This window comes from Macaca thibetana, chromosome 11, assembly GCF_024542745.1.
Source record: "Macaca thibetana thibetana isolate TM-01 chromosome 11, ASM2454274v1, whole genome shotgun sequence".
Lineage (NCBI taxonomy): Eukaryota > Metazoa > Chordata > Mammalia > Primates > Cercopithecidae > Macaca > Macaca thibetana.
In genome coordinates, this window is record NC_065588.1 from 940,864 (window position 1) to 960,244 (window position 19,381).

Here is a 19,381-nt window from a genome sequence, read left to right on the forward strand (position 1 = left end):
GTTCCGGAGGCCCCTCACCACCGCAGCGCACAGCCAGCCGTCACCGGATGGCGCCTTCGGTTAGCGACGACGGCAGGGAATGGAGGAGTGCGGCTCGGCGAGGTCCTCTCGAGAATGCCCCTGGGGCCGGCGCGGCGGCTCAGGCCTGTAATCCCCGCACTTTGGGAGGCCGGGGCGGGCGGATCACCTGAGGTCAGGAGTTCGAGACGAGCCTGGTCAACATGGAGAAACCCCCGTCTCTACTAAAAATACAAAAAAATGAACCGAGCGTGGTGGCGGCGCCTGTAATCCCAGCTCCTCGGGAGGCTGAGGCCGGAGAATCGCTTGAACCCGGGAGGCGGAGGTTGCGGTGAGCCGAGATCGCGCCACTGCCCCCCAGCCTGGGCGACAGAGCGAGACTCCGTCTCCGAAAAAGATGGATGGATGGATAGATGATTGATAGACAGATAGTCAGTCCAACCTCAGAAAGGAAAAGGGCCTTCTATGTATAAAAATTGAGCAATAAATCATAAAGTAAATGGATAAATGTAACTACCGACATAAAACTTTTTAAACTTAATGTTAAAAAAAAAAACTTTTTTTTTTTTTTTTGGAGATAGGGTCTCACTCTGCTGCCCAGGCTGGAATGCAGTGGCATGATCATAGCTCACTGCACCCTTGAACTTCTGGGCTTAAGGGATGCTCCTGCCTCAGCCTCCTAAGTAGGTGGAACCACAGGCCCGTGTCACTGTGCCCAGATTTTTCTTTTTTTTTGTAGATACGGAGTCATGCTTTGTCACCCATTCTAACAAAACTTTAAACAAGAAGAAAGGTAAATATTATTACCATATATGGTAAGAGAGTTCATATATTAACTTCAAAGAAAAATAAATGAAATGAGTGAATATATCACAAAAGGAGAAATACAATAAATATGAGAAAAGGTTTAACTTCAATAAAAGTAATATATATATTAAAACAAGTATAACATTATCATTTCACCGATTAAATTAGGAAATTAAAATGTTTCTTTTTACACAAACATATGAACACATTCTTAATGAATTTTGAAGGTATTGCTTTAGTGTTTTTTATCTTTGCTGCTCTGGGGAAGTCCAATGCCATTCTAATTCCTGTTGCTTTTTATATAACCTGATGCTTTGTATGTGAAAAGAATATAATTATACTTTTTAAAGTTTTCATAGTAGATATTTTCATTTAAGAAAGCACTTTGGGAGGCTGAGGCGGGTAGATCACCTGAGGTCAGGAGTTCGAGACTAGCCTGGCCAACATGGTGAAACCCCATCTCTACTAAAAATACAAAAATTAGCTGGGAGTAGTGGCAGGGCACCTGTAATCCCAGCTACTCAGGAGGCTGAGGCAGGAGAATTGCTTGAAACCAGGAGGAAGAGGCTGCAGTCAGCTGAGATTGTGGCATTGCACTCAAGCCTGGGTGACGAGAGCGAAACTCCATCTTAAAAAAAAAACAAAACATGAAAAGATAAAATGAATAGAGGCCAGGCGCCATGGCTCATGCCTGTAATGCCACCACTGTGGGAGGCTGAGGTGGGTGGATCACCTGAGGGAAGGATTTCAAGACCAGCCTGGCCAACATGGTGAAACCCCATTTCTACCAAAAATACAAAAATCAGCCAGGCATGGTGGCACATACCTGTAATCCCAGCTACTCAGGAAGCTGAGGTGTGAGAATCCCTGGAAACCAGGAGGAAGACAGAGGTTGCAGTGAGCTGAGATCACGACACTGGACTCCAGCCTGGGCAACAAGTGAGACCCTTTTTCTAAACAAAGAAAAGAAAAAATAAATGGATAACCCAATTACCCTGAGGTGATCATTTACACGTTGTTTACAGGTATGAAAATATCACATGTACCTCAAAAGTATATACAACTATTATATATGTTTTTTGGGGTTCTTTGGAGATAGGGTCTTACTTTGTTGTCCAGGCTGGAGTGCAGTGGCACCATCTTGGCCCAGCGCGACCTTTGCCTCCTGGGTTCAAGAGACTCTGCTGCCTCAGCCTCCCAAGTAGCTGGGATTACAGGCGTGCACTACCATTTCCAGCTAATTTTTGTATTTTTAATAGAGATAGGGTTTCACCACAATGGCCAGGCTGGTCTCGAACTCCTGACCTCAGGTGATCCTCCCACCTTGGCATACCAAAGTGCTGGGATTACAGGCATGAGCCACTGTGACCTGCCCTGTATATCAATTTTTTCATTGTGAAAAAATAAATAAATAAATAGTTTCAGTGGCCGCTGAGGTGTCCCTTGCTTCTACTGGTATATGCCTTCAATACTACTGTGCTGACACTTTCTCAAGTTGTCTCACAATGATAGAATTAGCCTTATTGAAACACCTGTATTTATTAAACAACTTCCTTCTAAGATGCTCCAGCTTTTAAAATTATACTTTATCCTGAGCATAATTCTTTGAGACAGAGAGGGACAGGTGAAGTCACACCTCACACTTCATAGCAGAGGTATTACTCCACAACCATAAGCACACTCCTGTGGGTTGCATGAATTCTAAACTCTTCCAATACTGCTAGTTGTTTGTGAACGTGCCTTCAAGCACATGCTAAAATCAGACCTTTTTTTTTTTTTTTTTTTTTTTTTTTTGAGACAGAGTCTTGCTCTGTCGCCCAGGCTGGAGTGCAGTGGCACAAGCTTGGCTCACTGCAACCTCTACCTCAGGTTCGAGTGATTCTCCTGCCTCAGCCTCCTGAGTAGCTGGGATTATAGGTGCCCGACACCACGCCCGGCTAATTTTTTGTATTTTTTAGTAGAGACGGCGTTTCACCGTGTTGGCCAGGCTGGTCTTGAACTGCTGACCTCATGATCAGCCCACCTCGGTTTCCCAAAGTTCTGGGATTACAGGCCTGAGCCACTGTGCCTGGCCTACTCTCTGTTTTTGTGAATTTGACTATTTTAGATTCCTCATATTAGTGGAATCATGAATATTTGTCTTTTTTTTTTTTTTTTTTTTGAGACAGAGTCTCTGTCGCCCAGGCTGGAGTGCAGTGGTGCGATCTCGGCTCACTGCAAGCTCCGCCTCCCGGGTTCACGCCGTTCTCCTGCCTCAGCCTCCCAAGTATCTGGGACTACAGGTGCTGCCACCACGCCTGGCTAATTTTTGTATTTTTTGTATTTTTAGTAGAGACGGGGTTTCACCGTGTTAGCCAGGATGGTCTCAATCTCCTGACTTCATGATCTGCCCGCCTCGGTCTCCCAAAGCGCTAAGATTACAGGCGTGAGCCACCACGCCCGACCTTACTTGTTAATTTTTTGAAGAATGACCGTACTGATTTCCTTAGCACTTGCACCAGTTTACATTCCATCCAACAGTACACAAGGGTTCTAATTTCTCCACAACCTCGCCAATGCTTATTTTCTTTTCCTTTTTCTTTTTTTGAGACAGAGTTTCACTCTTGTTGCCTAGGCAGGAGTGCAATGGTGCAATCTCAACTCACCACAACCTCCACCTCCCAGGTTCAAGCGATTTTTCTGCCTCAGCCTCCTGAGTAGCTGGGATTACAGGCATGTACCACCACTCCTGGCTCATTTTTTTGTTTTTTTAGTAGAGATGGGGTTTCACCATGTTGGCCAGCTGGTCTCCAACTCCTGACCTCAGGTGATCTGCCTGCCTCGGCCTCCCACAGTGCTGGGGTTACAGGTTTGAGCCACCATACCCGGTCACTTTGTTCTTCTTTCTTATGACTAGTAAAGATTTTTGTTGTTGTTGTTGTTGTTGTTTTTGAGATGGTGTCACACTCTTTTGCTCAGGTTTGAGTGCATTGGCATGATCATAGCCCACTACAGCCTCAAACGCTTAGCCTCAAGCACCCTCCTGCTTTAGCATCCTGAGTACCTGGGACTACAGGTGTGGGCTACCATGCCCTGCTTGGACTAGTCAAGTTTTAACAGATCATTAATTAACTCCTATTTTTCGAACAGCAGTAGCTGACATACGAGGAGACATTTAATACAGAGGCATAGGTCTCAGCCAAGGCAGTGCATCCAATTAGCCCTTAATTTCCTATATTTCACTGCCTGTTTCTTAACAAGGAAATAAAAGCCTTTTAGAACTCAAAGTAGCAGCTGTCAAGTGGAACTCTCCATATTGCATTTTTCAATAATTATCATTCCACAGAGCCCACCCTGGGCAGAATATCCAAGCCACTGGTTCTGAGATGGAGCCAGCTGGGATCAGAACTACCTTACTTCAATGCAAACATATTTTTCTAACTAATCTACTCCCTGGAAAAAGTTATTTTAACTGGATTTAAGACAGTGGGAGGGAAAGAAGTACAGAGAAGCACTGGCTTTCTTCCCGTTACTGCAGAATCAGTTGGTGTTTAGAATGAAGTGTGTCTTTTACAAGTGATTGATCTTCAAAACGGTAGAACTTCTGCCAGGCCGTAAAGTGGCAGAAGGGAAATGTGGGTCAGCACAAAAACTATTGAGGGTAAAAGAGAGAGAGAGAAGGCCAGTGTTGCCATGAGACCTTGATCTTTTTCTTTTTTTTTTTTTTTTTGAGACGGAATCTTGGTGTCGCCCAGGCTGGAGTGCAGTGGTGTGATCTTGCCTCACTGCAGCCTCCACCTCCCGGGTTCAAGCGATTCTCCTGCCTCAGCCTCCCAAGTAGCTGGGACTACAGGGTGATGCTGCCACACCCGGATAGTTTTTTTGTATTTTAGTAGAGGCAGGGTTTCACTGTGTTGCCCAGGCTGGTCTTGAACTCCTGAGCTCAGGCAATCCATCTGCCTCCGCCTCCCAAAATGCTGGGATCACAGGCATGAGCTACTGCACCTGGCCTAATTCATTTAATTCTTTTTTTTTTTTTTTTTTTTTTTGAGACGGAGTTTTGCTCTTGTTGCCCAGGCTGGAGTGCAATGGCACAATCTCAGCTCACTGCAACCTCTGCCTCCCAGGTTCAAGTGATTCTCCTGCCTCAGCCTCCCGAGTAGCTGGGATTACAGGCATGCGCCACCACACCCAGCTAATTTTGTGTTTTTTGTAGAGACGGGGTTTCTCCATGTTGATCAGGCTGGTCTCGAACACCGACCTCATGTGATCCGCCTGCCTTGGCCTCCCAAAGTGTTGGGATTACAGGCGTGAGCCACCGTGCCTGGCCTCATTTAATTATTATAATCTTTACAATAACCTCATGAGGCAACTAATTGTTCCTGGACCAAACTGAGGGTCAGGCTGCCATTTCTCACAGCCCAATAACGAGATGCAAATAAACTGGGGAGGAAGAGAGTTTATTTCTGCAGCCGGTTACAGGGAGGAGGCCTGGAAATTATCGCCGGACCAACTCAAAATTACAAAGCTTTCCCGAGCTACATCCCTTCTAAGCGATATGTCTATGTGTAAGTGTGCCTTTATCTAAAGACATATGTGAATAACTTCTTTTCATCTATAACTAAGGTCTGAGTCTTGAAGACCTTCCTCTGGAGCCTCAGCAAACTTACTTCAGCTAAGTGGGTCCAGGTGCTGGGGTGATTACCCTTGTCTTGTCTCCTGCTAAATCACGGAGGTTTGGAGAGTTCCTTCAGACCTCCAATAAACTTGCTTTTGGAGGCCTTGGGGAGTTTCTTCAGACCCCCCCCCCCATTAAAACTTGTTTAATCCTAAATGTGTCATGTTAAGAATGCCCTCATTATTGGCCAGGTGTGGTGACTCACGCCTGTAATCCCAGCACTTTGGGAGGCCGAGGCCGGTGGATCACCTGAGGTCAGAAGTTCAAGACCAGCCTGGTCCACATGGTGAAACCCCATCTCTACTAAATATACAAAAATTAGCCGGGCGTGGTGGCAGTCGCCTGTAATCCCAGCTACTCGGGAGGCTGAGGCAGGAGAATTGCTTGAACCCAGGAGGTGGATGTTGCAGTGAGCCGAGATCACACCATTGCACTTCAGCCTGGGTAACAAGAGCAAAAACTATGTCTCAAAAAAAAAAAAAAATTCCTTCGTTATTTTGTCATGCCTTAAGGCCTAGGAAAGGCCTAGGCAAAACGCTTGGTGGGCTTTTGTTACATTCCAGCCTTTCTATAAGGGCACTTTTTTTTTTTTTTTTTAGCTTTTAATATTTAACTTATCCAATCAGTCAAAGCTGAAACAGTTGTTATGGAGCCCTGCGTTAGTGAGACCTGGCCTGCCACATAATGAGATGCCATATTAATTGACTAAGATGTTGTCGATTTTTTTTTTTTTTTTTTTTTTGAGATGGAGTTTCGCTCTTGTTGCCCAGGCTAGTGCAATGGCATGATCTCGGCTCACTACAACCTCTGCCTCCTGGGCTCAAGCGATTCTCCTGCCTTAGCCTTCCTAGTAGCCGAGATTACAGGCATGCGCCACCACACTCAGCTAATTTTGTATTTTTAGTAGAGAAGGGGTTTCTCCATGTTGGTCAGTCTGGTCTCGAACTCCCAACCTCAAGTTATCTGCCCGCCTTGGCCTCCCAAAGTGCTGGGATTATAGGCATGAGCCACTGTGCCCGGCCGATGTTGTCCATTTTAAGACTTAGCATTATTTTACTTACCATCATGAAAGGAAATAAATTAGAACAAAGGTCTCTGAGGGGGAAAGGAGAAAAGTTTCCAATCATCAGTAAATGCTTGTTCACGAATCTGGAATTTACCCCCCTCCGCTGTTTCCATGTGTTTTTCAATACACAAAAGCTTTGAGTTTCAGTGCCAATTTATACTATAATCTTTTGAAAGACATTTCAAATGACACAGAACTCCAAGTGTGAATGATATGAACTGATAGTCGCGTCACAACTGCCAGCTGGCTGACAATAATTGTAAGAAGCATCCCAATTTCAGAAATGTTGAAGTGTTCAAGTAATTGAATCTTAGAATCGAAGAAATTATCCCCATTTTGCTGTATGGAAACTGTGGCACAGAGAGATTCTGTGGTTTGCCAAAAACCGCACAGCTATTGCCTTATCAGGACTTTGAACTCAGGTGGTCAAAGCGCTCTGGTTTCAGAGTCAGTGCTTTTGCCGCTAAGAGACTTTCAGAGCCATATAAGATAATGCTCTATGCATCTCCAGTGGTCATCCCATTTCTCTGGTAGAAATCTCCCAAGACAGGAAATCACTACCTTGCAATTCAGCAAATCTATCTTTGGACAACTCTAATTGAAAGAAAGTGCTTCTGTTGGATGTTAAGCATTTGCCCGAAGGAAAAAAAAAAGAAAGTGCTTCTGAATGAAAATCTTGCACTTCTTGATCTATCCTTTGGGATCACACAGAACAAGTTGAATGCCTCTTTCATATGACAGTTTTTTGGTTTTACTTTTCCAAATAATGTGGGAACGATTGGATTTCATTCATTCAAACAGGTATTTATTGAGCATATACTATGTGTAAAACACCGTGCAGGGAACAATAGGGAATATAAAGAATGAAACTCAGGGCCGGGCGTGGTGGCTCACGCCTGCAATCCCAGCACTTTGGGAGGCCGAGGCGGGTGGATCACAAGGTCAAAAGATTGAGACCATCCTGGCCAACTTGGTGAAACCCTGTCTCTACTAAATTAGCTGGGCGTAGTGGCATGAGCCTGTAGTCCCAGCTACTCAGGAGGCCGAGGCAGGAGAATCGCTTGAACCCAGGAGGCAGAGGTTGCAGTGAGCTGAGATCAGCCACTGCACTCCAGCCTGGGTGACAGAGCGAGACACCATCTCAAAAAAAAAAAAAAAATGAAAGAAACTCAGGACCTACTCTTAAGGAATTTACACTACAGTAGGAAAATGAGACATATATTTGCGATAACTACAAGCTAAATGTAGTAAATCATGAGCGGTCCAGATAAGAAAATTGAGATGAGTGAAGACGTTATCTCTAAAGCAGCAGAAAGCCTTCATGGAGGAAACAGCACAAGAACTGGAATTTAATATCTGTGTATCTGGACGAGTATCAGACTGTAGATTGATTGATACTATACCTACTGTAATACTAGGAACATTATTCTGCAATGTATTGAATTTTCTAGAACTGCTTTTTCTGGAGTAACTTTAGTCATTTGTTTTTTTTTTCTTTCTCCTGCTTAACAGTGTATCAATCTCCACCTTATTTCTCTTATTGATTATTCCATTGAGCACTACTTGAAGTAAGCTTAAAGATCATCCCATCTAAAGCTTTTCAAATTCTTTTTTTTTTTTTTTTTTGAGAAAGAGTCGCTCTGTCGCCCAGGCTGGAGTGCGGTGGCGCGATCTTGGCTCACTGCAAGCTCTGCCTCCCGGGTTCATGCCATTCTCCTGCCTCAGCCTCCCGAATAGCTGGGACTACAGGCGCCCGCCACCACGCCCGGCTGATTTTTTGTATTTTTAGTAGAGACGGGGTTTCACCATGTTAGCCAGGATGGTCTCAATCTCCTGACCTCATGGTCCGCATGCCTTGGTCTCCCAAAGTGCTGGGATTACAGGCGTGAGCCATCGCGCCTGGCCTCAAATTCTTTTTTTTTTTTTTTTTAATTTAGAGACAGGGTCTCACTTTGTCACCCAGGCTGAAGTGCAGTGGTGCAATCCCGGCTCACTGCAGTTTTGACCTCCCGGGTTCAAGCGATTCTCCCACCTCAGCCTCCTAAGTAGCTGGGACCACAGGCACATGCCACCACACCCAGCTAATTTTTGTATTTTTTTTGTGGACATAGGTTTTCACCTTGTTGCCCAGGCTGGTCTGTAACTCCTGGGCTGAAGGGATCTGCCTGCCTTGGCCTCCCAAAGTACTAGGATTACAAGCATGAACTACTGCGCCCAGCCAGTTTTTCACATTCTTTTTCTTTCTTTTGTTTGAGACAGAGTCTTGCTCTGTTGCCCAGGCTGGAGTGCAGTGGCACGATCTCGGCTCATGGCAACCTCTGCCTCCCGGGTTCAAGCGATTCTCCTGCCTCAGCCTCCTGAGTAGCTGGGACTACAGGCCCACGCCACTGCGCCTGGCTAATTTTTGTATTTTTAGTAGAGAAGGGGTTTCGCCATATTGGCCAGGATGGTCTTGATCTCCCGACCTCATGATTCACCCGCCTGGGCCTCCCAAAGTGCTGGGATTACAGGCATGAGCCACCGCACCCAGCCCAGTTTTTCAGATTTTTTTTTTTTTTGAGATGGAGTCTCACTTTGTAACCCAGGCAGGCGTGCAGTGGCGCGATCTTGGCTCACTGCAAGCTCTGCCTCCCTGTTAGCCAGGACGGTCTTGATCTCCTGACTTCATGATCCGCCCGCCTCGGCCTCCCAAAGTGCTGGGATTATAGGCGTGAGCCACTGCGCCTGGCCCAGTTTTTCAGATTCTTATTGCAGAAGTTAAAAAGGGAAGAAAAGGAAGTTTTTCGAATTCTTAAAAGCAGAAACCTTTTTCTCAAAGGAAATCGTGGGTGTATCCCCAATACAGAAAAGAGTGGTTCTGCCCCAGCTGAAATTGGGTCAGGAACCTGTGGCCCGGATCTCTTCATCTTGAGGTGCCTCCGCAGAATAATCTGAAAATCACTACCCATTCCCATTCAATGTTTTACTTACCTGTAAAATAATCAACCTGCCCGTGTTTGAGCGCCTGTGTTGACAGACATTATAATATATGCAAAAGTAAGTAATACATACACATAAGTGAATTAAGTTATTATGGACTATGGGTCAATTGTACTGAGATCAAAAGACCCAAATTTGCTTAGTTCTACTATTTATTGCCCATCTTTCAGACTTTTTTGAGTCTTATTTCCCATACTTAAAAAGATGTAAATAAAGCATCAGAAAAACTCAGAATGAGGGATATTCTCTGACATAACTGGCCAGTAATCACCAAAAGTGCCAACGTCATGAAAGAGAAGAAAAACTTCAGGAAATTCTAGCAGATTGAAGACTACTAATTTGAAAGAGTCATAACAACTGAATGCCACCCGGACTTGAAATTTTGTTTTTCTATTGGAACAATTGTCAAAATTTGAATAATAGATGTAAATTCGCTAATAATATTATTGTTAATTCCTGATTTTGAAAATTACGTGGCGGTTATGTAAAAGATTGTATTTGTTATTAGAAAACACACATTGGCTCTCTGCTCCTCCTGTCTGACAGACAGCCACATCTTCTCTCGCATCGCCAGCCGCATCCCTGAGACACACGGAAGGTGAAGGTCGGAGTCAAAGGATTTGGTCGTGCTGGGTGCCTGGTCATCAGGGCTGCTTTTAACTCTGGTAAAGTGGATATTGTCACCATCAATGACCCCTTCGTTGCCCTCAACTACACGGTCTACATGTTCCAGTATGAGTCCACCCATGGCAAATTCCATGGCACCATCAAGGCTGAGAACAGGAAGCTTGTCATCAATAGAAATTCCATCACCATCTTCCAGGAGCGAGGTCCCTCCAAAATCAAGTGGGGCGATGCTGGCACTGAGTACATCGTGGAGTCCACTGCCATCTTCACCAGCATAGAGAAGGCCGGGGCTCACATGCAGGGGGGAGCCAAAAGGGGCCATCATCTCTGCCTCCTCTGCTGACGCCCCCATGTTCGTGATGGGCGTGAACCATGAGAAGTATGACAACAGCCTCAAGATTGTCAGCAATGCCTCCTGCACCACCAGCTGCTTAGCGCCCCAGCCAAGTTCATCCGTGACAACTTTGGTATCGTGGAAGGACTCACGACCACAGTCCACGCCATCACTGCCACCCAGAAGACTGTGGATGGCCCCTCCAGGAAACTGTGGCGTGATGGCCACGGGGCTCTCCAGAATGTCATCCCTGCCTCTACTGGTGCTGCCAAGGCTGTGGGCAAGGCTGAGCTGAATGGGAAGCTCACTGGCATGGCCTTCTGTGTCCCCACTGCCAACATATCAGTGGTGGACCCGACCTGCCGTCTGGAAAAACCTGCCAAATATGATCACATCAAGAAGGTGGTGAAGCAGGCGTCGGAGGGCCTCCTCAAGGGCATCCTGGGCTACACTGAGCACCAGGTGGTCTCCTCCGACTTCAACAGCGACACCCACTCTTTCACCTTCGATGCTGGGGCTGGCACAGACCTCAGCGATCACTTTGTCAAGCTCATTTCCTGGTATGACAACGAATTTGGCTACAGCAACAGGGTGGTGGACCTCATGGCCCACATGGCCTCCAAGGAGTAAGACCCCTGGACCACCAGCCCCAGCGAGAGTACAAGAGGAAGAGAGAGGCCCTCACTGCTGGGAGTCCCTGCCACACTCAGTCCCCCGCCACACTGAATCTCCCCTCCTCACAGTTTCCATGCAGACCCCTTGAAGAGGGAGGGGCCTGAGGAGCCTCACCTTGTCGTCTACCATCAATAAAGTCCCTGTGCTCAGCCAGAAATAAAAAATAAAATACACATCATGGTGAAAAGGAATTTGAAGAGAAAAAAAATGAAAACAACATTGGCATATTTAGGAGTAAAGGGCTGCAACTTTCACACAGTTCAGAAAAGAAAACGAGAGAGAGAGAAAGCAAATATGGTAAAAGGTTAACAACTGGAAGATCTGAGTGTAGGGTGTATAGAAATTATTTGCACGACTGCAACTCTTTTTCTTTTCTTTTGTTTTTTAGAGACCAGAGTCTCACTAGGTTGTGTAGGCTGGTCTCATACCCCTGGGCTGAAGCAATGCTCCCACCTCAGCCTCCACAGTAGCTGGGACTGCAGGCACATACATTGCACTGGGTGCAACTTTTCTTAAAGACAAAAATTATGTCAAAATGAAATGCTTTTTAGGTGAAGAGAATATCTGTCTTACCTACTTCATAGAATTTTGGGGAAGATCAAATAAAATCTTGTGAGTGAAAGAGCTTTGAAAACTAAGTTTCCCTACAAATGTAAAACTTAATTATTACTACTGAAAAGAGCTTTATACTTTAACAAATGTAAAACAATTATTTTTACTGCATTTTTTGTAGCTTCCACAGAGAAAAAATCTAGTTCTGTATCCATTTACTCAGTTATTACTCTTTTAAGAGAAGGGTTGGCTGCTTGGTTTCGTTGCTTTAGGAGGGTCAGTGAGCAACAGTAACTTTATTATCTCATTTATTGCAGAAATCTACAGCCTAAAATATTGTCTCTTGTTCTACATTTACTGCCTGAGTCTAAATGACCTTCAAGTTCCTTCCCAACACTGGAATTTCGTGATTTAATGAAAGTAACACAGAAAAGCCACTGGCAAGAGGGCTCATGCATTTTTTCTTTTTTTTTCTTTTGAGACAATTGCTGTGTCATCCAGGCTGGAGTGCAGTGACGCGATCTCAGCTCAGTGCAATCTCCGCCTCCCGGGTTCAAGTGATTCTCCTGTCTCAGCCTCTAATTTTTGTATTTTTTAGTAGAGACAGGTTTTCGCCATGTTAGCCAGGCTGGTCTCAAATGCCTGACCTCAGGTGATCCTCCTGCCTTGGCCTCCCACAGTGCTGGGATTACAGACGTGAGCCACTGTGCCCAACCAAGACATCATCTCTTAAAAAAAGAAAAAAGAATAAAGAAATGACTAGACGCAGTGACTCACACCTATAATCCCAGCACTGTGGGAGGCCGAGGTGGACAGATCACCTGAGGCCTGGCCAACATGGTGGAATCCCTCCTCCACTAAAAATACAAAAAGTAGCAGGGCACGGTGGTGCATGACTGTAATCCCAGCTACTCAGGAGGCTGAGGTTGCAGTAAGCCGAGATCGTGCCATTGCACTCCAGCCTGGGTGACAGAGCAAGACTCTGTCTCAAAAAAAAAAAAAAAAGGGAATACTCATTTTTTTTTTTTAACTGGTCAAAAATGTTTGAATCTCAGCAATTTCTTATGGGTGAACCTATAGTTGAGCTAACGTATTGCATAGGCAAATACATTCTTACCTATTTATGCTGGCACTGATATATATGTAGTGTTGGACCCTCCAGGCTGTCTGCTTCCCTTCCGCTTGAATGAGGGCAGTTTGGCCCTTTCACAACTCCGTACACCTGTACACCAGAAAGTGGGAAAAGCACTACAGCCTAGTTTACTACAGCAGTACTGGTGAAATATTGGGTGGACACTATAGGCTTCATTGTCATCTGGGAAGTATCTGTAGACTTTCATTGTTTGTGAAATATCATTTCTCTTTGCTGCCAAATAAAATCAGGATTTGACCGTATGCAATTGTTCTTGAGACAACAAAGGGAATCAGAGAAAAGAATTTGCATATCAATGGCAGAAAGAAAAATTTAGGCACTATTGTTTAAGTTCCGAAAGAAATCTAGGAGAATCTGGGCTCTATGCCTGGTATCATTTCATTCCTCGTTGACAAATTCCTTATCTACATAAGACTTTCACTGTGCAACTTTCAACTTTAACTGATAAGTCTGACTTATCAATATTTTCTTTTATAGTTGTGCTTTTAATGTCAATTTTTTAAATCTTTGGCTAACTCAATGTCACAGAGATTTCCTCCCATGTATTCTTCAAGAAATCTTACAGTATTAGCTCTTACTTTGGGGTCTATGTTCTTTTTTAAGGTAGTTTTTGTATATAGTGCAAGGTAAATGTCAACATTCTTTTTAAAAATATAAATATTTAGGCTGGGTGCAGTGGCTCAAGCCTGTAATCCCAGCACTTTGGGAGGCCGAGGTGGGCAGATCGCAAGGTCAGGAGATTGAGACCATCCTGGCTAACACAGTGAAACCCCATCTCTACTAAAAATACAAAAAAATTAGCCGGATGTGATGGCGGCGCCTGTGGTCCCAGCCACTCGGGAGGCTGAGGCAGGAGAATGGCGTGAACCCAAGAGGCGGAGCTTGCAGTGAGCCGAGATCGTGCCACTGCACTCCAGCCTGGGCGACAGAGCGAGACTCCGTCTCAAACCTAACCAAACAAAAAAACTCATATATCTTTTTTTTTTTTTTTTTTTTTTTTTTTTTTTTTTTTTTTTTTTTTGAGACGGAGTCTCACGCTGTTGCCCAGGCTGGAGTGCAGTGGCCGGATCTCGGCTCACTGCAAGCTCCGCCTCCTGGGTTCACGCCATTCTCCTGCCTCAGCCTCCCGAGTAGCTGGGACTACAGGCGCCCGCCACCGCGCCCGGCTAATTTTTTGTATTTTTAGTAGAGACGGGGTTTCACTGTGGTCTCGATCTCCTGACCTTGTGATCCGCCCGCCTCGGCCTCCCAAAGTGCTGGGATTACAGGCTTGAGCCACCGCGCCCGGCCAAACTCATATATCTTCTTTCTCAATCAATATGTGCCTTTCCCTCCTGATTTTTCTTTTTTTTTTTTTGAGACAGAGTCTCATTCTGTCACCCAGGCTGGAGTGCAATGGTGAGATGTCGGCTCACAACAACCTCTGCCTCCCAGGTTCAACTGATTCTCATGCCTCATGCTCCCAAATAGCTGGGACTATAGGCATGTGCCACCATGCCCAGCTAATTTTTGTATTTTTCGTAGAGACGGGGTTTCGCCACATTGGCCAGGCTGATCTCAACCTCCTGACCTCAACTGATCCACCCACCTTGGCAGCCCAAAGTGCTGGGATTACAGGCGTGAGCCACTGCACTCCCCTACTGCTTTTTTTGAAAACTTCTTGAACCAACTAGGATCTATTCAGCTAGACTGTTGAATAGATGTGTTGAGAACAGACAACCTTAAAACGTTACTAGTTCTAGAGAGAAAGCAGACCGGGAGCGGTGGGTGGCTCATGCCTGTAATCCCAGCCCTTTGGGAGGCCAAGGTGGGCAGATCACATGAAGGCAGGAGTTCGAGACCAGCCTGGCCAACATGGAGAAACCCATCTCTCCCGAAAACACAAAATTAGCCAGGCATGGTGGTGCGCTCCTGTAATCCCAGCTGCTTGGGAGGCTGAGGCAGGAGAATCACATGAACCCAGGAGGCAGAGGTTGCAGTGAGCGGAGACTGTGCCATTGCACTCCAGCCTGGGCAAAAAGAGGAAAACTCTGTCTCAAAATATAAAATAAAATAAAATAAAATAAAATAAAAATAAAATAAGCTAGGAAGTATTCCATCCTCTTTAATTTTCTGAAAATGTTTATATAGAATTAAAATTATCTCATTATTAAATGTTTGGTAGAATTCAATAGTCAGGTCACCTGAAATGTTCTTTTTGCAAAGGTTTCTAACTACACATTCAATTTATTTTGGAAATATATGACTATTATTAATAGCGTTATCTACTTATTCTTTTTTTTGTTTTGTTTTGTTTTTTTGTTTTTTTTGAGATGGAGATTTGCTCTGTCACGCAGGCTGGAGTGCAGTGGCGCGATCTCGGCTCACTGCCACCTCCACCTCCCAGGTCCAGGCAATTCTCCTGCCTCAGCCTCCCCAGTAGCTGGGGCTGTAGACGCAAACCGCCACGCCTGGCTAATTTTTGTATTTTTAGTAGAGGCGAGGTTTCACCACGTTGGCCAGGCTGATCTTGAACTCCCGCCTCCGCGTCCCTAAGTGCTGGGATTACAGGCATGAGTCACTGTGCCTGGCTAGCTTTATCTATTTGTCCTTTTTTTATTGTTTTTTATTTTGTTTTGAGACAGAGTCTCACTCTGTCACTCAGGCTGGAGTGCAATGGCACAATCTTGGCTCACTGCAACCTCAGTCTCCCAGGTTCCAGCAATTCTCCTGCGTCAGCTTCCCAAATCGCTGGGATTACAGGCGCCTGCTACCATGCCCAGTTAATTTTTAGTGTTCTTAGTTGTGACAGGGTTTTGCCGTGTTGGCCAGGCTGGTCTCAAACTCCTGACCCCGGGTAATCCACCCGCCTCAGCCTCCCAAAGTGCTGGGATTACAGGTGTGAGCCACCTTGCCCAGCTATCTTTTTGGTTTTTTTAGAGATGGAATCTCACTTGGTTGCCCAAATTAAAATGCAGTGGTGCAATCATGGCTCACTGCAGTCTCGACCTCCCAGGTTCAAGCAGTTTTCCCACCTCAGCCTCCTGAGTAGCTGGGACTACAGGCAGGAACCACCATGCTTGGCTAATTTTTCAAAAAAGTTTTTGTAGAGACAGGGTCTTGCTATGTTGCCCAGGCTGGTCTTGAACTCCTCGCCTACAAGTGATCCTCTTGCCACAGCCTTCCAAAGTGCTAGGATTACAGGTATGAGCCACTGCACCTAGCCCACTTATCATTGTTTTTGTGGCAAGATATTTTCAACTTACTCTCCTAGAAATTTTGAAATATACAATAAATTATTATTAACTATAGTCACTATGCTGTGCAATAAATCTCAAAATTGTATTCCTCCTGTTTAACTGTAACTTTGTACCCCGAGACCAACATCTTCATCTCCCCATTCTCTCTCCCACCCCCACCCCCTTATTCCCCAGCCTCTGGGGAATTTTTAGTAGAGACGGGGTTTCTCCATGTTGGTCAGGCTGGTCTCGAACTCCCTACCTCAGGTATCTGCCCACCTTGGCCTCCTGAAGTGCTGGGATTACAGGCATGAGCCACTGCGCCCGGCCAATATTGAGCATTTTTATGAACCTGTTGATCATTTGTATGCCATCTTTTGATAAATGACTTTTTTTTTTTTTTTTTTTTTTTTTTTTTAGAGTCAGGGTGTCAGACTGCCAAGCTGCTGCCCAGACTGTACTGCAGTGCTGCAATCAGGGCTCACTGCAACCTCTAACTCCTGGCTCAAGTGATCCTCCTACCTCTGCTTCACAGGTAGCTGGGACTACAAGCCTATGTCACCACACCTGGCAAATTTAAAACTTTTCTGTAGAGACAAGGTCTTTCTATGCTGTCCAGGCTTTTCACAACTCCTGGCCTCAAGCAATTCTGTCTCATCCTCCCAAAGCACTGGGATTACAGGTGTGAACCAGCACGCCTGGTGCCGTTGGCCCCCTTTTAGGACGTGTTGATTTTGCTATGAGTTGTTTTCTTTACATATTTAGAATAGGATAGTGACCCTTTATTGGATCTATGGTTTTCGACATTTTCTCTCACTCTGTTGTTTTCCTTGTTGTGTCCTTTCATGTCTGATTTTGGTAATTTGTGTCCTCTCCTTTTTTCCCTAGTCCAGCTAGATGTTTATTAATTTTACCTATCTTTTCAAAGAACCAGCTCATGATTTTATTAATTACTACAATTGTTTTTCCACTTGTTTGTTTCACTGATTTTCATTGTTATCTTCATCATTTCCTTTCTTCTGCTCACTTTAGGTTTAATTTACTTTCTGTTTCTTATGGTGGAAGCTAAACCTATGATTTTAACCTTTTTTTGTTTTAAGTAAAAGCATTTAAACTATTAATCTATAAATTTTCCTCTAAGAACTCCTTTAGCTGAATTTTATAAATTCTGAAACATAAGTTTTGGAGTAAGTGTATTTTAAAGTTACCTACCTGCATGTTATTGAATATAATATATTGTTTTCTTTTGTTTTTTTCTTTTTTTTACAAAAAACTTCTTTTCTAAGAGACAGCACCTCACTCTGTTGCCCAGGCTATGGTGCAGTGGCACGATCATAGCTCACTATAACCTCAAATGCCTGGGCTCAAGTGATCCTCCTGCCTCAGTCTCCCAAGTAGCTAGGATTACAGGGGCTACATGCCCAGCTAAGTAAAAAAACATTTTTTTGGTAGAGGCAGGGTCTTGCTATGTTGCCCAGGCTGGTCTTGAACTCGTACCTTCAAGCAATTCTCCCACCTTGGCCTCCCAAAGTGCGGGGACTGCAGGTGCATGACACTACGCCTGGCTAATTTAAAAAAAAAATTTAGAGAGGGGTTGTTACTATGTTTCTCAGACTTGTCCTAAACTCCAGGGCTGAAGCAATCCTCCTGCCTCAGCCTCCTGAGTAGGTGGGACTACAGGTGCTCACCACCATGCTCAGCTCTAAAAACTACATTTTACAAATAGTTCCTGCTGTTCTTTATTGGGGGTTGAATTGTGTTCCTCAAAAAGACAGGTAGAAATTACAACCTCCAGTACTTGTGAATGTGACCTTAATTAGAATGGGGTCTTTGTAGATGTAATCAAGTAGGATGAGGTCCTACTCAATTCAGGGCAGACCCTCTTCAATATATTTGCTGTTACAAGAAAATAGGCTGGGTTTGGTGGCTCCCACCTGTAATGCCAACACTTTGGGAGGTCAAGGCGGGCAGATCGCCAGAGGTCAGGAGTTCGAGACCAGCCTGGCCAACATGCTAAAACCCCCTCTTTACTAAAACTACAAAAATTAGCTGGGCATGGTGGCGGGTGCCTGTAATCCCAGCTACTCAGGAGGCTGAGGCAGGAGAATCGCTTGAACCTGGGAGGTGGAGTTTGCAGTGAGCCGAGATCGAGCCATTGCACTTGAGCCTGGGTGACAAGAGCAAAACTCTGTCTCAAAGAGAAGGGGAAGGGAAAGGGGAAGGGAAAGGGGAAGGGGAAGGGGAAGGGAGGGAAAGGGAGGGAAAGGGAGGTGGTAAGAGGGAGGGGGAAGGGGAAGGGAGGAGGGGGGAGTGGGGGAAGGGAGGGGGAGGGGTGGCGAGGGGGAAGGGAGGGGAAGGGGAGGGGAAGACAGGCAGGAGGGGAGGAGGAGGGGAGGGGAAGGGAAGGCAGGGGAGGGGAGGAGGAGAAAGGAGGGGAGGGGTGGGGGGAGGTGGGAAGGTGGAGGGGGGAGGGGAGGGAAGGGAGACATCCCGGCGAGGTGGCTCCCACCTGTAATCCCAGCACTTTGGGAGGCCGAGGTGGACGGATCACTTGAGGTTAGGAGTTTGAGACCACCCTGGCCAGCATGGTGAAACCCCGACTCTACTAAAAATACAAAAATTAGCTGTGCGTGGTGGCAGGCACCTTTAATCCCAGCTACTTGGGAGGCTGAGGCAAGAGAATCGCTTGAACCCGGGAAGTGGAGGTTGCAGTGAGCCAAGATTGTGCCACTGCACTCCAGCCTGGGCAACAGAGTGAGACTCAGTCTCAAAAATAAAAATAAAAATAAAAATAAAAATAAGCAAACAGAGACAAAGACAGAAGGAAGGCAGTCATGTGAAGATGGAGGCAGAGATTGCGGTCATTATGCCAGAAGCTAAAGAACATGAGGCCACCGGAAGCTGGAAGAGGCAAGGAAGTATCCTCTCCTGCTGGGAGAGCAAGCTGTCATTACTTAGTCAAATAAAGTGTACGTCTATGACCCAGCGATTCCACTCCTGTGTACAAAAAGGCCTCACACAATTTACGAAGGGACATATACTTCATAACATGGCCATGCCAGATTCTTTAATCTTGGACTTAGAGCCTCAAGAACTGAGAGAAACTAAATTTCTGATGTTTTAAGCCACCCAGTTTGTGGTAATTTGTTACGATGGCTCTAGGAAACTAATACAATGTGATTTCTAATCCATTGTGCCCGCCTGCCACAGAATTTCCCATGGTGTGCATCCGCCATATTTCACCCATCTACCTTCCCCACTGTGAACATCATAAGTAACAATAATACTACAGTCA

General features: G+C 45.3%; 1 pseudogene across 1 annotated transcript; it reads left to right on the plus strand.

Moving 5' to 3' along the window:
• The first annotated feature begins 47 nt into the window (after positions 1-47).
• Positions 48-11,332, plus strand: LOC126930349 (glyceraldehyde-3-phosphate dehydrogenase-like; annotated as a pseudogene). Its single transcript, XR_007717579.1, has 2 exons — positions 48-147; positions 10,115-11,332. The product of XR_007717579.1 is annotated as a glyceraldehyde-3-phosphate dehydrogenase-like (transcript).
• The last annotated feature ends 8,049 nt before the right edge of the window (positions 11,333-19,381 follow it).